The sequence below is a fragment of the Mytilus edulis genome, chromosome 5, assembly GCF_963676685.1.
Source record: "Mytilus edulis chromosome 5, xbMytEdul2.2, whole genome shotgun sequence".
Taxonomy (NCBI): Eukaryota; Metazoa; Mollusca; class Bivalvia; order Mytilida; family Mytilidae; genus Mytilus; species Mytilus edulis.
The window spans coordinates 88,072,042-88,085,319 of NC_092348.1; the positions used below are offsets into that span (position 1 = coordinate 88,072,042).

General features: G+C 32.4%; 1 long non-coding RNA gene across 1 annotated transcript; it reads left to right on the forward strand.

Moving 5' to 3' along the window:
- The first annotated feature begins 329 nt into the window (after positions 1-329).
- Positions 330-5,858, forward strand: LOC139524723 (uncharacterized). Its single transcript, XR_011664837.1, has 2 exons — positions 330-575; positions 5,617-5,858. It is a non-coding gene; the product is annotated as an uncharacterized lncRNA (long non-coding RNA).
- Positions 5,859-13,278: the final 7,420 nt, after the last annotated feature.

Below are 13,278 nucleotides of genomic sequence, written 5' to 3' on the forward strand. Positions count from 1 at the left end.
TTTATATATTGATGGTTGAAAGAATACACATGGCATTCAAATAACAAGTCTCTAATTAGGAATGAGGCACATTTGAAGTTAGAGTTCTTTTGAATGTTTGAAAGACCTGTTCACCGAATATCTAAAAAAAATGTCGTATTATCAAGGTAATTTCTTCTAAAAGAACAGTCACGCTTTCATAAAGAAATCATTTTCACTGAACTGGTACACAGTTTTGTTTGGGGGATAGCTGGACACCACCTGAGGGTACGTGATTTTATTGCTGCGTTGAAGACCCATTTTTATGTTTACTTGCTAACAATTGATAACGACTTAAATTATTTTTTTAGATTGGAAACCAAAACAATCTGTAATAAAGAACGTTGCCTTAAGGAAAAGAAGCCAACAAAGTTCATGGGAGATGAAAACACGTTCCTGGGGAAATTATATTTGCTGTGCAATTGAATATGCGAACGATGGTAATGCGACCACATTCTCACATACTGCTATTCAAAACTTACCATACTGGTGGGTAGATCTTGGACATGTGTATGATATAAAGCGGATTGAAATCATAAACAGATCAGATCATCTTGGTATGTTCATTTCTGTCATTTAATTTTCCTACTTTCAGGTTGGGAACCACGGTTTGAGTTAAGGTAGATAGGGTGTCTAAATTATAATCCATAGAATCTTTTAATAATTTGCCAAAATGTAGTTCATATCCTGCTTGTTTAAAATCATTAATAAAAATAATTGGTCACCGGACTTATTTTCACAATACAGGTTATGCAAAATTGCCAAGATTTTGTATAGATTATGCATGGAAAACTCATTTTTCCGCCATAAAACGCAAACCTCACCATAGAATTTTGAGATAAAATAGAAAAAGATAGCTCCAATATTATGCTTTCAGATAAGAAAAAGAAAAAATGGGGTCACCGGACTCGTTTTCTAGCTACATGTAAAAATGGGTAAATTCCTAACACATTCTATTATAAAAGTAACACTCTCCGAATTATCTGCCCTTGCATTTGAGTTGCCTCCCCTTTTTTGACAAAGTTGGAAAAACATGAATCAAACAAAAGAATTCTTATTTTTGTAAAATACAATCATAAATATGATCAAACATGGCATTTTCTATATTATAATGAAAATTCTTACACATGAATTACCTACTACTATAAAAATTTGCACATTTCATCAAAGATCTAGACCTTGTTTTTTAGTATTTCAAAATCCAAGATGGAGGAAGACACCCTATCTACCTTAAGATGACAAGTGCAAATTACGATATATTTATGTTTTTGGAATATTTGTTCATTTCATTATTTCAACAAATCACTCATTTTATTTTCCTATATAAAGCAAATTGAAATCATAAACATATTAAAAGTTATGGTAAGCTATATTTAGATGTTAGAATTTGGATGCATACCGCTGATATATATTTTATTGTTTTATAAATATTGGGGCGTATTTTTGATTTTATAAATAAAATTTCTATTCCTGTTTTCACTTACAAGAAAATCTGGGTCTGATCTTTGTGTTAGCAATACCATCGCATTTATGGAAAAAAAATTAGAAAAACAGTGTGTATATTCCACAAATCCTATCGTCCGCCATTTGTCTAAAGATTTAGTTATTGAGGTGTATTCTGGATTTAGTTATATAATCATGGTGTTCAGCAATTGATTGAAATATTGGTTATATTTGTATCATACGGTTAAAAAACGACAAATAAAAGGTAAGAATCCACCGTTTCGTCTTAAAATGTCCTGTACCAAGTCAGAAATATGGCAGTTGTTATTTAATAGTTCGTTTCTATGTATGTTGCCTTGTCGTTTGGGTTTTTTTGTTTTGCATTTCGGTGTTCTGTTGTTTCGTTGTTTCCCACTTATTGATGATTTGTATCACTCGGTGATAGTTTGTAACCCGGATTAGTTTTCTATCAACGATATATAACTTTTAAACAGCGGTATAATACTGTTAACTTATTTATACCAGGTCGTCACCAATAAACAAGTATATATGTATATATTTGCAATATTTCAGGTTCTGTGACTTCGGTTCCAAACTTTATAAATGATTGTAATACACAGACAATATCAAAGTCCTTCCTTAAGTGTCGATTTCCCTTACTGTCAAAACAGTACTGCGTTTTCACAAAAGTCAACGACTATAGATGTCCCATTGAACATTGACAGGGTTAAATTTGTTTTTTTTTAATAAAAATATAAAGCATTCCTCTATTCAAAGTGGAATCTTAATCATTGGAATAGTACTGACTAATATAATAACAGAATAATAAAAAGATAGTTGAACTCGAGATGAGGAAATTGTGAATAAAAGCATACATATCAACTGGCCTGTATCCTGCAGGTGACACCTGCGAATTTCACCCCATATCCGGGATTCTTTAAATACCCACCGTGTCGTTAAAGAACCTGCGAATTTGGAAAATTACCTATTTTCACCAGCAATCGTCATTAGTGACTTTCCTTTGAAATACCAGCAAATTCGTTATTCTTCCTGGACAGAAAGTCCACATAGCTGTGTCAACTGTAAAATAATTGATTCATTTATAAGTCTTTGCTTCACTGACAGCTTTGGTGTCAAATACTGTTTAAATAACGCCAATTACCTTAGCTTAAGGTCATAAATAATTTGTTTATTGTTGATTTGATAGACAATGAATTTGAGTAACTTCAGTTACAAATATGTCGTTGTTCCAGCAAATAAAGCCTCCAATAATATTGTCTTCGTATGTAAAACTACTATTTGCAATGGTTCACAACAGAGCTTTGAATAAACATCAAAACTGGTAATCCTACTTATTACTTAATATCATTTACAAAAGATGAAATTTTAAAAAAAAATCCCAATCTGTCCCTCTTTCTTCTGGTATCAACATCAAGGAAAGCAAAGAAAATTATACAGGATACCAAAACTTTATAAAACTCCGTTTAAAGAACGATACATAGCTGGATCATAAAGATGTTCGACTAAACTTCTTTATTAAGTGCTGACTAGTATTCTTTCTACAGAAATAGATGGCCTTCAAAAATATTGTGGTGAGATTATTATTATATTGTTGTTTTGGGAGGCGACTTTCCTGATATGGAACTTGCATCCTTGTGATGAGATATATTCAACCAGTTGTCTTATCAGATGTGGATTCTCAACAGTCCTAAAGATCTACTGCCAAATCTAAGATCACTATCTCTGCAATTAATCATTTGATTTTACAACGCTTTACACTACTATTCCCAATGCTCAATTGAAAAATCCACTTCGCCATCTCGTTAAACAGAGCTTTTTCTATATATAAAGATGGGAATCGTAGATACAAATTTCTTGCTTTGGGTTATGATAACTCTTCTTTTGTGAAGAACCACGCTGATTCTACCAGAAAATATACTGAAGATGATATTATCAAAATGCTGGACTTTGTGATCGACAATATATTTGTTGAGCTTGGAATTTTGATATTTCAAAAAAACAGTCGGTATTTAAATGGGTATTAATTGTGCACCCCTATTGGCCGATTTGTTTTTGTACTCATATGAACACGAATTCATTCAAAAATAAAAAGCACCTTGCGAAATTCTTTAATTTTACCATCAGTTATATTGATGATTTCACCGAATAACCCATATTTAAGCCAGTTTTTTCATCTCATGTATCCCAGTGAACTTGAAATTAAAGAAATATTGATACTTGAAATATTGACACAGATTGACGACTTCACACTAAAATCAATGACAAACGGGACAATTTCAACTTCACGATTATCAATATTCCATTTCTCAGCAGTAACATACCATCTGCCCCATCATATGGTGTTTACATATATCAGTTGATACGTGATGTTCGTACATGTGTGTCCCAGTCGCAGAAACTGCTCTAAAACGTTACGGTAATGAGGAGGAAAGATTAAAAATGACACTCCATATATTTGATAGACACCATCACGAATTGGTTACACCATACGATGTGTATGTCTCTAAACTAACTAAGGACATATTATCTTGTCTTAGATTGTGGTTTACCATTTACATCTTTTAAGTACCGAACGTGAACTATTCCGGAAAATGGCTGTTTTGCTGAGTGTGAATTCGCAAAACTACTAGTAAGACTTGTCTCGGTATTTGTACACCAAACATTCGTGTATTTAGTTTTATGTTGTGTTTTTTTTTGTTATGTTGTGTAGTTTTAAATATATTCTTTTTTTCTATTCGTATGTAAAAGTAAAGATAATTAATTATTCAGTCCATCTATATGATTTAAGTTTAAAGCAACTAAATGCACAGGATTTATTTGTTTAGGAGAAAACTCTACATGGTTAGATAATACAATAAAATACACAATTAATAACAATTTTTTTATATCAATATTCTTATAACTATAATACAATACATCAAATAACACAATTAAATAAAGGCAACAGTAGTATACCGCTGTTCAAAACTCATAAATCCATGGACAAAAAACAAAATCGGGATAACAAACTAAAACCGAGGGAAACGCATTAAATATAAGAGGAGAACAACGACATAACACTAAAATGTAACACACATAGACAAAATCCCACGAGAATAATACATATAACATCAAAACCAAATACATGAGTTTGGGATAGACAAGTACCGTGACACGTCTTATCGCAATGTGAATTTACACTCAAAAATAAGAGAAAACAAACGACACAACGTTATAATGGAATACACACAGAAACGAACTATAATATAACAATGACCATATTCCTGACTTGGTACAGGGCATTTTTAAAGGAAAAAATGGTGGGTTGAACCTGGTTTTGTGGCATGCCAAACCTCGCACTTTTATGGCCATGTGAAATATAACATCAAAATGACAACACAGGACTACAATATAAATAAATTGGAGAACACAATTAACAAAGAATCACACGAACAACAGCCAACAAAAGGCAACAAGTTCAAAATTTTAATACGCCAGAAGTGTATTAAAAATCTTATCCCAATTGCATATCCATTTTTTATAAATTTACCTGTGACGTAACCTTTTATGGCATTAATACATACAGTTCGTAATTCCATTATGCTGATTTTGTGTACTGTCGTAAATAAGATTTAGGTATTCGTTGTTATTCTTTGGTTAACATGTAGAAATTTACTACCAGTATTATATTATTTATCTATGTATTTCTATGTCTTGATTGTTCTTGCATTTATTTGTACTTTATTCCTGTCATGTAATGTTGTGATTTTAGCGGTATTTAAAACATTGCCAAAACGCGCAATGTTAGGCTAGCCAAAAAACCATGCTCAACTTTTGTTTGCACCTGTCCTAAGCCAGGAACCCAATTTTCAGTGATTGTCGTTTGTTGATGTGGTTAAAAGCGTTTCTGGTTGCTCATTTTTAATATTGAATAGACCGTTTGATTTCCAATTTGAATGGTTTTCCATTTTTGGGCCCTTCATAGCTTGTTGTTCGGTTTGGTTTAAAGCTCCATGTTAAAAGACCGTACTTTGACCTATATCAGTTTTCAAATTGTGACTTGTATGAAGAGGTGTCTCGTTAGCGCTCATACTACATCTTCTTATATCTATTTATGGTAAAATTTCATATTTGAAGATTTTTTTATAATTTTAGGTAACCGTCTACATGACGTAGATATTACAGTTGGACCATCCTTGAAAGAAATGTCCTTATGTGCACATTATAAAGGTCCAGGAAAGACCGCGGAGCATCTTGTATTCCATTGTAACCAGCAAATGAGTGGCCGTTATGTCAAAGTGACCATTAAAGGCAAGGAATACCTCCAGTTGTCAGAAGTAATTGTTATTGCACCAGAAATTTCAGAATGATTTACTTCAATTAAACTTTAGAAATTACGGATTATTTTTGTTATGGTTTACTCAGTTAAAAAAGACATAAAAATTTTATACAAACGGTTTCAATCCAAAAACTGTATATGGAGGTATAAACGTCAATAACTCAACAAAACAAAACAAGACATTAACCAGACCAGAAAAAAATACACTTAGTTATAAACAATGACCAATTATACATAATACTGACATGAGATAGGAAGTTTTATTAATATAGTTCTAAAGTATAAAACACACATAATTGTGTTACCTAATCAAAAGGCAAAATCAAATTATAAAACACATCAAACGAACGGACAATAACTGTCATATTCCTGACCTGGTACAGACATTTTCAAATGTAGAACATGGTGGATTGTACGCCATTGAGTCTGAAAACCAATGACTAACAATGTAGATGACAATTTACGGTTTTACATAATAAATAAGTGCATGCACAGTATAGTAGAAAAGATAACTTTGAGAAGGGATATTGCCAACTGTTTATGAATGTCTATGAGGTGTTACTTTAGAATGAATGTACTATTAACAAAGTAAACGATACGATAATCTTGTTATATTTTTTCCCTATCATTATTAATCCTGAATTATAATAATGCACACGTATATAACAAGAGCATCGGATCGTTTAATTTGTGAATCAGAATCTTCTTACCCTTCCACAGCACCTGATCACCTCCAGTTTTGGTGGGGTTCGCGTTGCTCAGTTTTTAGTTTTTATATTGAGTCTTTCTGTTAGTTTTGGCCATGAGATTGTCAGTTTATTTTCGACTTATGAGTTTGAATGTCACTTTGGTATTTTTCGCCTCTCTTTTTTATACTATAAGTATCAATAAAATCCCACAAAACACATATGTTTTAAATTCTGAAATCACATATGCTTTATACTTGCAAAGGGGGACGAAAGATACCAAAGGGACAGTCAAAATGTCACGATTTCTACATAATATCTGTGCTACTAGAACGGATGATGTCTGAGTGTAAGAATCCATGATTTTTTACATAAAAGAATATTAATTTTTGTGAGTAATTTGTACTAAGGAGCATTATTTGCCACACTAGCTGATGTGTCTGTGGTTAAATTTTGTTGTTTTCTCTGGTAAGAAGTATGGCATCGCTGTCATTCTTTGGTGGATTCTGTCATATTACTTCAGAACCTGTCTGAACTCGGAGTACTCATGAGGTCAGGTGTGTTGTAGTATTGTCTCGTTACGCCACATCTGATTAAATTCATAAGCCTGAAAGATTTAGATAATTTATTCCTCCGTTCTTTTATATTGGGACTAATTCCAATTGCAAACCAATATTTAAAGAGGAAAATGTTATCTCAGCGTCGGTCAAATGTTTTTGTAAAGAAGCAATGCTTTAAAGGAGATATTGTTCTGTAATATATTTGTTTATTAGTTTTTGAAGAATCGGTACTAACATCGATTTTGTTATGTGTTGCTATTCACTAGTTCGCACTGAATCCGTTGGATTTTCACTGATTAATAATTTAGTCTTTGGGAACATTATTTCTATATTTCTGCTAATTGGCCCTAAATTAGATTTCAGTGATAGCAAACGAGTCTCGTGTTTTTGCCTTTTATATTTTTGTTTTGTTTTATGTGTTCCGTATCAATCTTATGAATTAAGCCATTTGTAATTGATTTCACAGTTCTTATTTTTTACTTTAAGGTATTGGAGGCAGTGAGGTCCAAAAAACATGTATAACCCCACTACAATAAGTATGTGCATGTTTCAAGTGCTTGTCATTTGTTGCTGTCTGTCAGGTTGGTTTTATTTAATTATTTTGTCATAAATCAGGACAATAGTTTTCTCGTAAGATTTTTCTCACATTTCAGACATTTCATATCTGACTGTACGGAATGAGTTTTGCACAATGTTGAAGGTTATATTTGCTTACACGTATGTTAATTGCACTCTGGTGAATAGTCAGAGCAATAATAAGACATATCCTTAATGTTATATAATTTCTAATACTGGTGTTCATGAGTTTGATAGGCTTTTCTGATATTTGTGATAGCAAGTATGCTTGTCTATAGTCTGTAAACACGGTATGTATAATCTCTTAAGTTTAAATATAAAAACAAATGTTTCAGTCTCTCTCTTTTCAAATAAGTTTGTATCCTTATTGTTCAATACACTTTAACAGCTTTGCTCCAAAGGCACTAAAAAGAAATTGCGTGTGAAACTTGTAAATGATCCACTGTGTTGCATGACATGGTAACACTTTCAATTCAAACTGTGTACGAAACAGTTATCTGTATAAATATCTACTTCATTAGAAACAGAGAAATACTTTCAAACGTTTTGAAATATCCAAACTCACGTTGATACTTAAATTGTGTGCGCACGTTAAAATGCAGCAAGTAGTTTTCATTATTGCGTTCTGTGTTTGCTTTATGTCAGCATATCAAATAACAATATCCGATGGAAAGTTTAATTCAGATGTCTGTAAGGGGTATGGTAGACTCGAGTCTAAAGTTGATATCCTCACAGCAAAGTATGATCGTAGTCTTCGTCTGCTGAAGAAAATTTAGGAACAAGTAAAAGGTAAATAATACCTGCAATAAGTTGTTTAATATCGAAAATGTATTCTCACCGATATGTATTTCATAACCATGTACGTTATCGTATATGATCGTAAACGTTTACATCAATTACTTTCCTTAATTTTGTGAGTAAAAAAAATCATTTTCGTTTTGTTTTGAAATAACAAGGAAACGGTCATTTGATATTTCTGTAGTTCTTACGTGGACAGAATATTTATATCCAAAAATTCCCTGCATTAAAATAACCATCCAAATTATCACAAATATCAAACGACCGTTCTGATATTATTTCAATCGACACACAAGTGTTAATCAATTATCGTTTCAGCATTTTCATTGTTTGATTTTATCGATTTATTTTAACGAGAAAGATTAAAATATTGTTTTGAACAAATGATTTTGTCTTGAGATTTCCTTTTGACCACATTTTCAATTAAGTTTATGCTTATTGCGTCTTCAGATATGATTGACATTGATTCTTTCCGTTTTGTAACTCGTTTTTTACTGACATGAATTTATTGGTTTTGTCCATTTTGACTATTCTATACTAGATAAAGGCAACAGTATTATACCGCTGTTCAAACTCATAAATCCATAGACAAAAAACAAAATCGGGGTCATTTACATTGAATGTTAATATGTTGTCTTCCTGAACAACAAAAAATAAACCCAACATAGATACCAGGATTGAATTTTGTATTTACGCCAGACGCGCGTTTCATCTACAAAAGACTCATCACAGATCAGTGACGCTCGAATCATGTTTATACATCAACAGCTTTGAAGTCTTATAAAGAAGGGAAAATTTCAAATATAAACAACAAATTATTTTGATGAATAATTTCTAATGCAGGAATACATAAGTGAGCCTATTTTTTCGTTTTGACATATTTAAGAACCAAAGGTTTGTAAAAAAGCGAATACAATAATGAAGCAGACATGTCACCAAATAAATTCCAAACGCAACTTTGGCTTCTTGGATAAAGTAAACTAGAGGCTCTAAAGAGCCTGTGTCGCTCACCTTGGTCTATGTGAATATTAAACAAAGGAAGCAGATGGATTCATGACAACATTGTGTTTTGGTGATTGTGATGTGTTTGTACATCTTACTTTACTAAACAGTCTTGCTGCTTACAATTATCTCTATCTAAAATGAACTTGGCCCAGTAGTTTCAGTGGAAAATAATAATAAAAATTTACAAATTTTATGAAAATTGTTAAAAATTTACTATAAAGGACAATAATCCTTAGGGGGTCAATTGACCATTTCAGTCATGTTGACTTATTTGTTAATCTTACTTTGCTGAACATTATTGCTGTTTACAGTTTATCTCTATCTATAATAATATTAAAGATAATAACCTAAAACAGCAAAATTTCCTTAAAATTACCGATTCAGGGGCAGCAACCCAACAACAGGTTGTCCCATTCATCTGAAAATTTCAGGGCAGATAAATCTTGACCTGATAAACAATTGTACTCCATGTCAAATTTGCTCTAAATGCTTTGGTTTTTGAGTTATAAGCCAAAAACTGCATTTTACCCCTATGTTCTATTTTTAACCATGGCGGCCATCTTGGTTAGTTGGCCGGGTCACCGAACACATTTTTTAAACTAGATACCCCAAAAATGATTGTGGCCAAGTTTGGATTAATTTGGCCCAGTAGTTTCAGAGGAGAAGATTTTTGTAAAAGATAACTAAGATTTACGAAAAATGGTTAAAAATTGACTATAAAAGGCAATAACTCCTAAAGGGGTCAACTGACCATTGGGGTCACGTTGACTTATTTGTAAATTACTTTGCTGAACATTATTGCTGTTTACAGTTTATCTCTATCTATAATAATGTTAAAGATAATAACCTAAAACAGCAAAATTTCCTTAAAATTACCGATTCAGGGGCAGCAACCCAACAACGGGTTGTCCGATTCATCTGAAAATTTCAGGGCAGATAGATGTTGACCTGATACACAATTTTACACATGTCAAATTTGCTCTAAATGCTTTGGTTTTTGAGTTATAAGCCAAAAACTGCATTTTACCCCTATGTTCTATTTTTAACCATGGTGGCCATCTTGGTTAGTTGGCCGGGTCACCGAACACATTTTTTAAACTAGATACCCCAAAGATGATTGTGGTCAAGTTTGGATTAATTTGGCCCAGTAGTTTCAGAGGAGAAGATTTTTGTAAAAGATAACTAAGATTTACGAAAAATGGTTAAAAATTGACTATAAAAGGCAATAACTCCTAAAGGGGTCAACTGACCATTGGGGTCACGTTGACTTATTTGTAAATTACTTTGCTGAACATTATTGCTGTTTACAGTTTATCTCTATCTATAATAATGTTAAAGATAATAACCTAAAACAGCAAAATTTCCTTAAAATTACCGATTCAGGGGCAGCAACCCAACAACGGGTTGTCCGATTCATCTGAAAATTTCAGGGCAGATAGATGTTATCCTGATACACAATTTTATCGATGTCAGATTTGCTCTAAATGCTTTGGTTTTTGAGTTATAAGCCAAAAACTGCATTTTACCCCTATGTTCTATTTTTTAACCATGGCGGCCATCTTGGTTAGTTGGCCGGGTCACCGAACACATTTTTTAAACTAGATACCCCAAAAATGATTGTGGCCAAGTTTGGAATAATTTGGCCCAGTAGTTTCAGAGGAGAAGATTTTTGTAAAAGATAACTAAGATTTACGAAAAATGGTTAAAAATTGACTATAAAAGGCAATAACTCCTAAAGGGGTCAACTGACCATTGGGGTCACGTTGACTTATTTGTAAATTACTTTGCTGAACATTATTGCTGTTTACAGTTTATCTCTATCTATAATAATATTAAAGATAATAACCTAAAACAGCAAAATTTCCTTAAAATTACCGATTCAGGGGCAGCAACCGGACAACGGGTTGTCCGATTCATCTGAAAATTTCAGGGCAGATAGATGTTGACCTGATAAACAATTTTATCCATGTCAGATTTGCTCTAAATGCTTTGGTTTTTGAGTTATAAGCCAAAAACTGCATTTTACCCCTATGTTCTATTTTTAACCATGGCGGCCATCTTGGTTAGTTGGCCGGGTCACCGAACACATTTTTTAAACTAGATACCCCAAAAATGATTGTGGCCAAGTTTGGATTAATTTGGCCCAGTAGTTTCAGAGGAGAAGATTTTTGTAAAAGATAACTAAGATTTACGAAAAATGGTTAAAAATTGACTATAAAAGGCAATAACTCCTAAAGGGGTCAACTGACCATTGGGGTCACGTTGACTTATTTGTAAATTACTTTGCTGAACATAAATGCTTTGGTTTTTGAGTTATAAGCCAAAAACTGCATTTTGCCCCTTTGTTCTATTTTTAACCATGGCGGCCATCTTGGTTTTTTTGATTTTTTAAAATTGATACCCCAAAGATAATTGTGGCCAAGTTTGGATTAATTTGGCCCAGTAGTTTCAGAGGAGAAGATTTTTGTAAAAGGTAACGACGACGGACGACAGACGGACGGACGACGGACGACGGACGCAAAGTGATAGGAAAAGCTCACTTGGACCTTCGGGCCAGGTGAGCTAAAATTACTTTGTTACAAAACAATGAAATAATTGTTAGTGCTGAAGTATGTGATGATGACTGCTCTAAATATTTTAGATATTTTAATGCAAATAATGACATTTCTATTTCTGAGAAACTTAATAATTTGGACGAAGAAAACTTTGTTATTAGACTAGAATAAAAGCAAACGAAAATATCAAAGATATTCGATAATGCGAAGATTTCTGGATTTTCGAAACATCGAACGAAATGTTAAAATACAGCCGAAGTAATTTGCTGTACTAGTATTCCCTTTATAAACTATGGAATCTTATTTTTTATATGCTGTTTATATCTGAAAACATAGAAGATTACTTAGATAAATCATTTACATACAACAGGGTCCAAACAGGGTCTATATAGTTCAAGAGGACTATCGATAAGAGATAACATTGTTATCTTTTCATCAGATTTTTAAAAAAAATATGCTTTCAAAATTTGTATTTGTTCGAGATATTAGACCTTAGTAAACTGGGTTTGTAGAAGATTTGAGAAAAAGTTACTTATATGTTCTGACGAGATTGATACAAAATTATGTGACAATTAGTTATTGTCCACTTTTAAGTTATTGTTGTTTGGTAAATTTCAAGCAAGGTATTGACTTGATATATTTGCATATCAGGAATCGGTTTCACAAAATAACTTACGACTAAGAGTGAACGTAAGTCATGAACAATTCAGTATTCTTAAGATCAATCATAGTCTTTAAGTTACTCAGGGTTTTAATTTTTATGTTATTGGAAAAATTGTAAACAGTTTTATTTAAGTGTGGTGTAGGGGTAGGATAAAAAGGTACAACTTAAGTCCCGATTTAGTTAATATGTATACCATTGACTAAAACAGTTATTTAGGTACATTATCTGATACATTTATATTATTTTCTAAATTATTAAACCTTTTTTAATTTGATTATCGTCTTATTATCTGAATCTGTTAATGGGCTGCTGAATTGTTTTTTTTCAATTAACAGCAACTTTCTATAAATAGAAGAAAAAAATCGTAAGAAGACAAAACAATTTGTTATAACAAGGCTGTGCATTAGTCATATATTAGTCATATATATAAGTACGTCTGAGCCAGTGACAACTCTACAACAGGTTTATCCATCGGATCGCCAGCAGTGTTTGTAGGATCCTTTACTATAGATAATTTAGCTTATCTGTAAGAATAACATCTTCATGCCTTATATATCATGTACTGTAGTACAACGCTAGATTAAAACTGACGTGGAAAGGTAACACCCGGCCACCGAAAGCTTCATTTTTATGA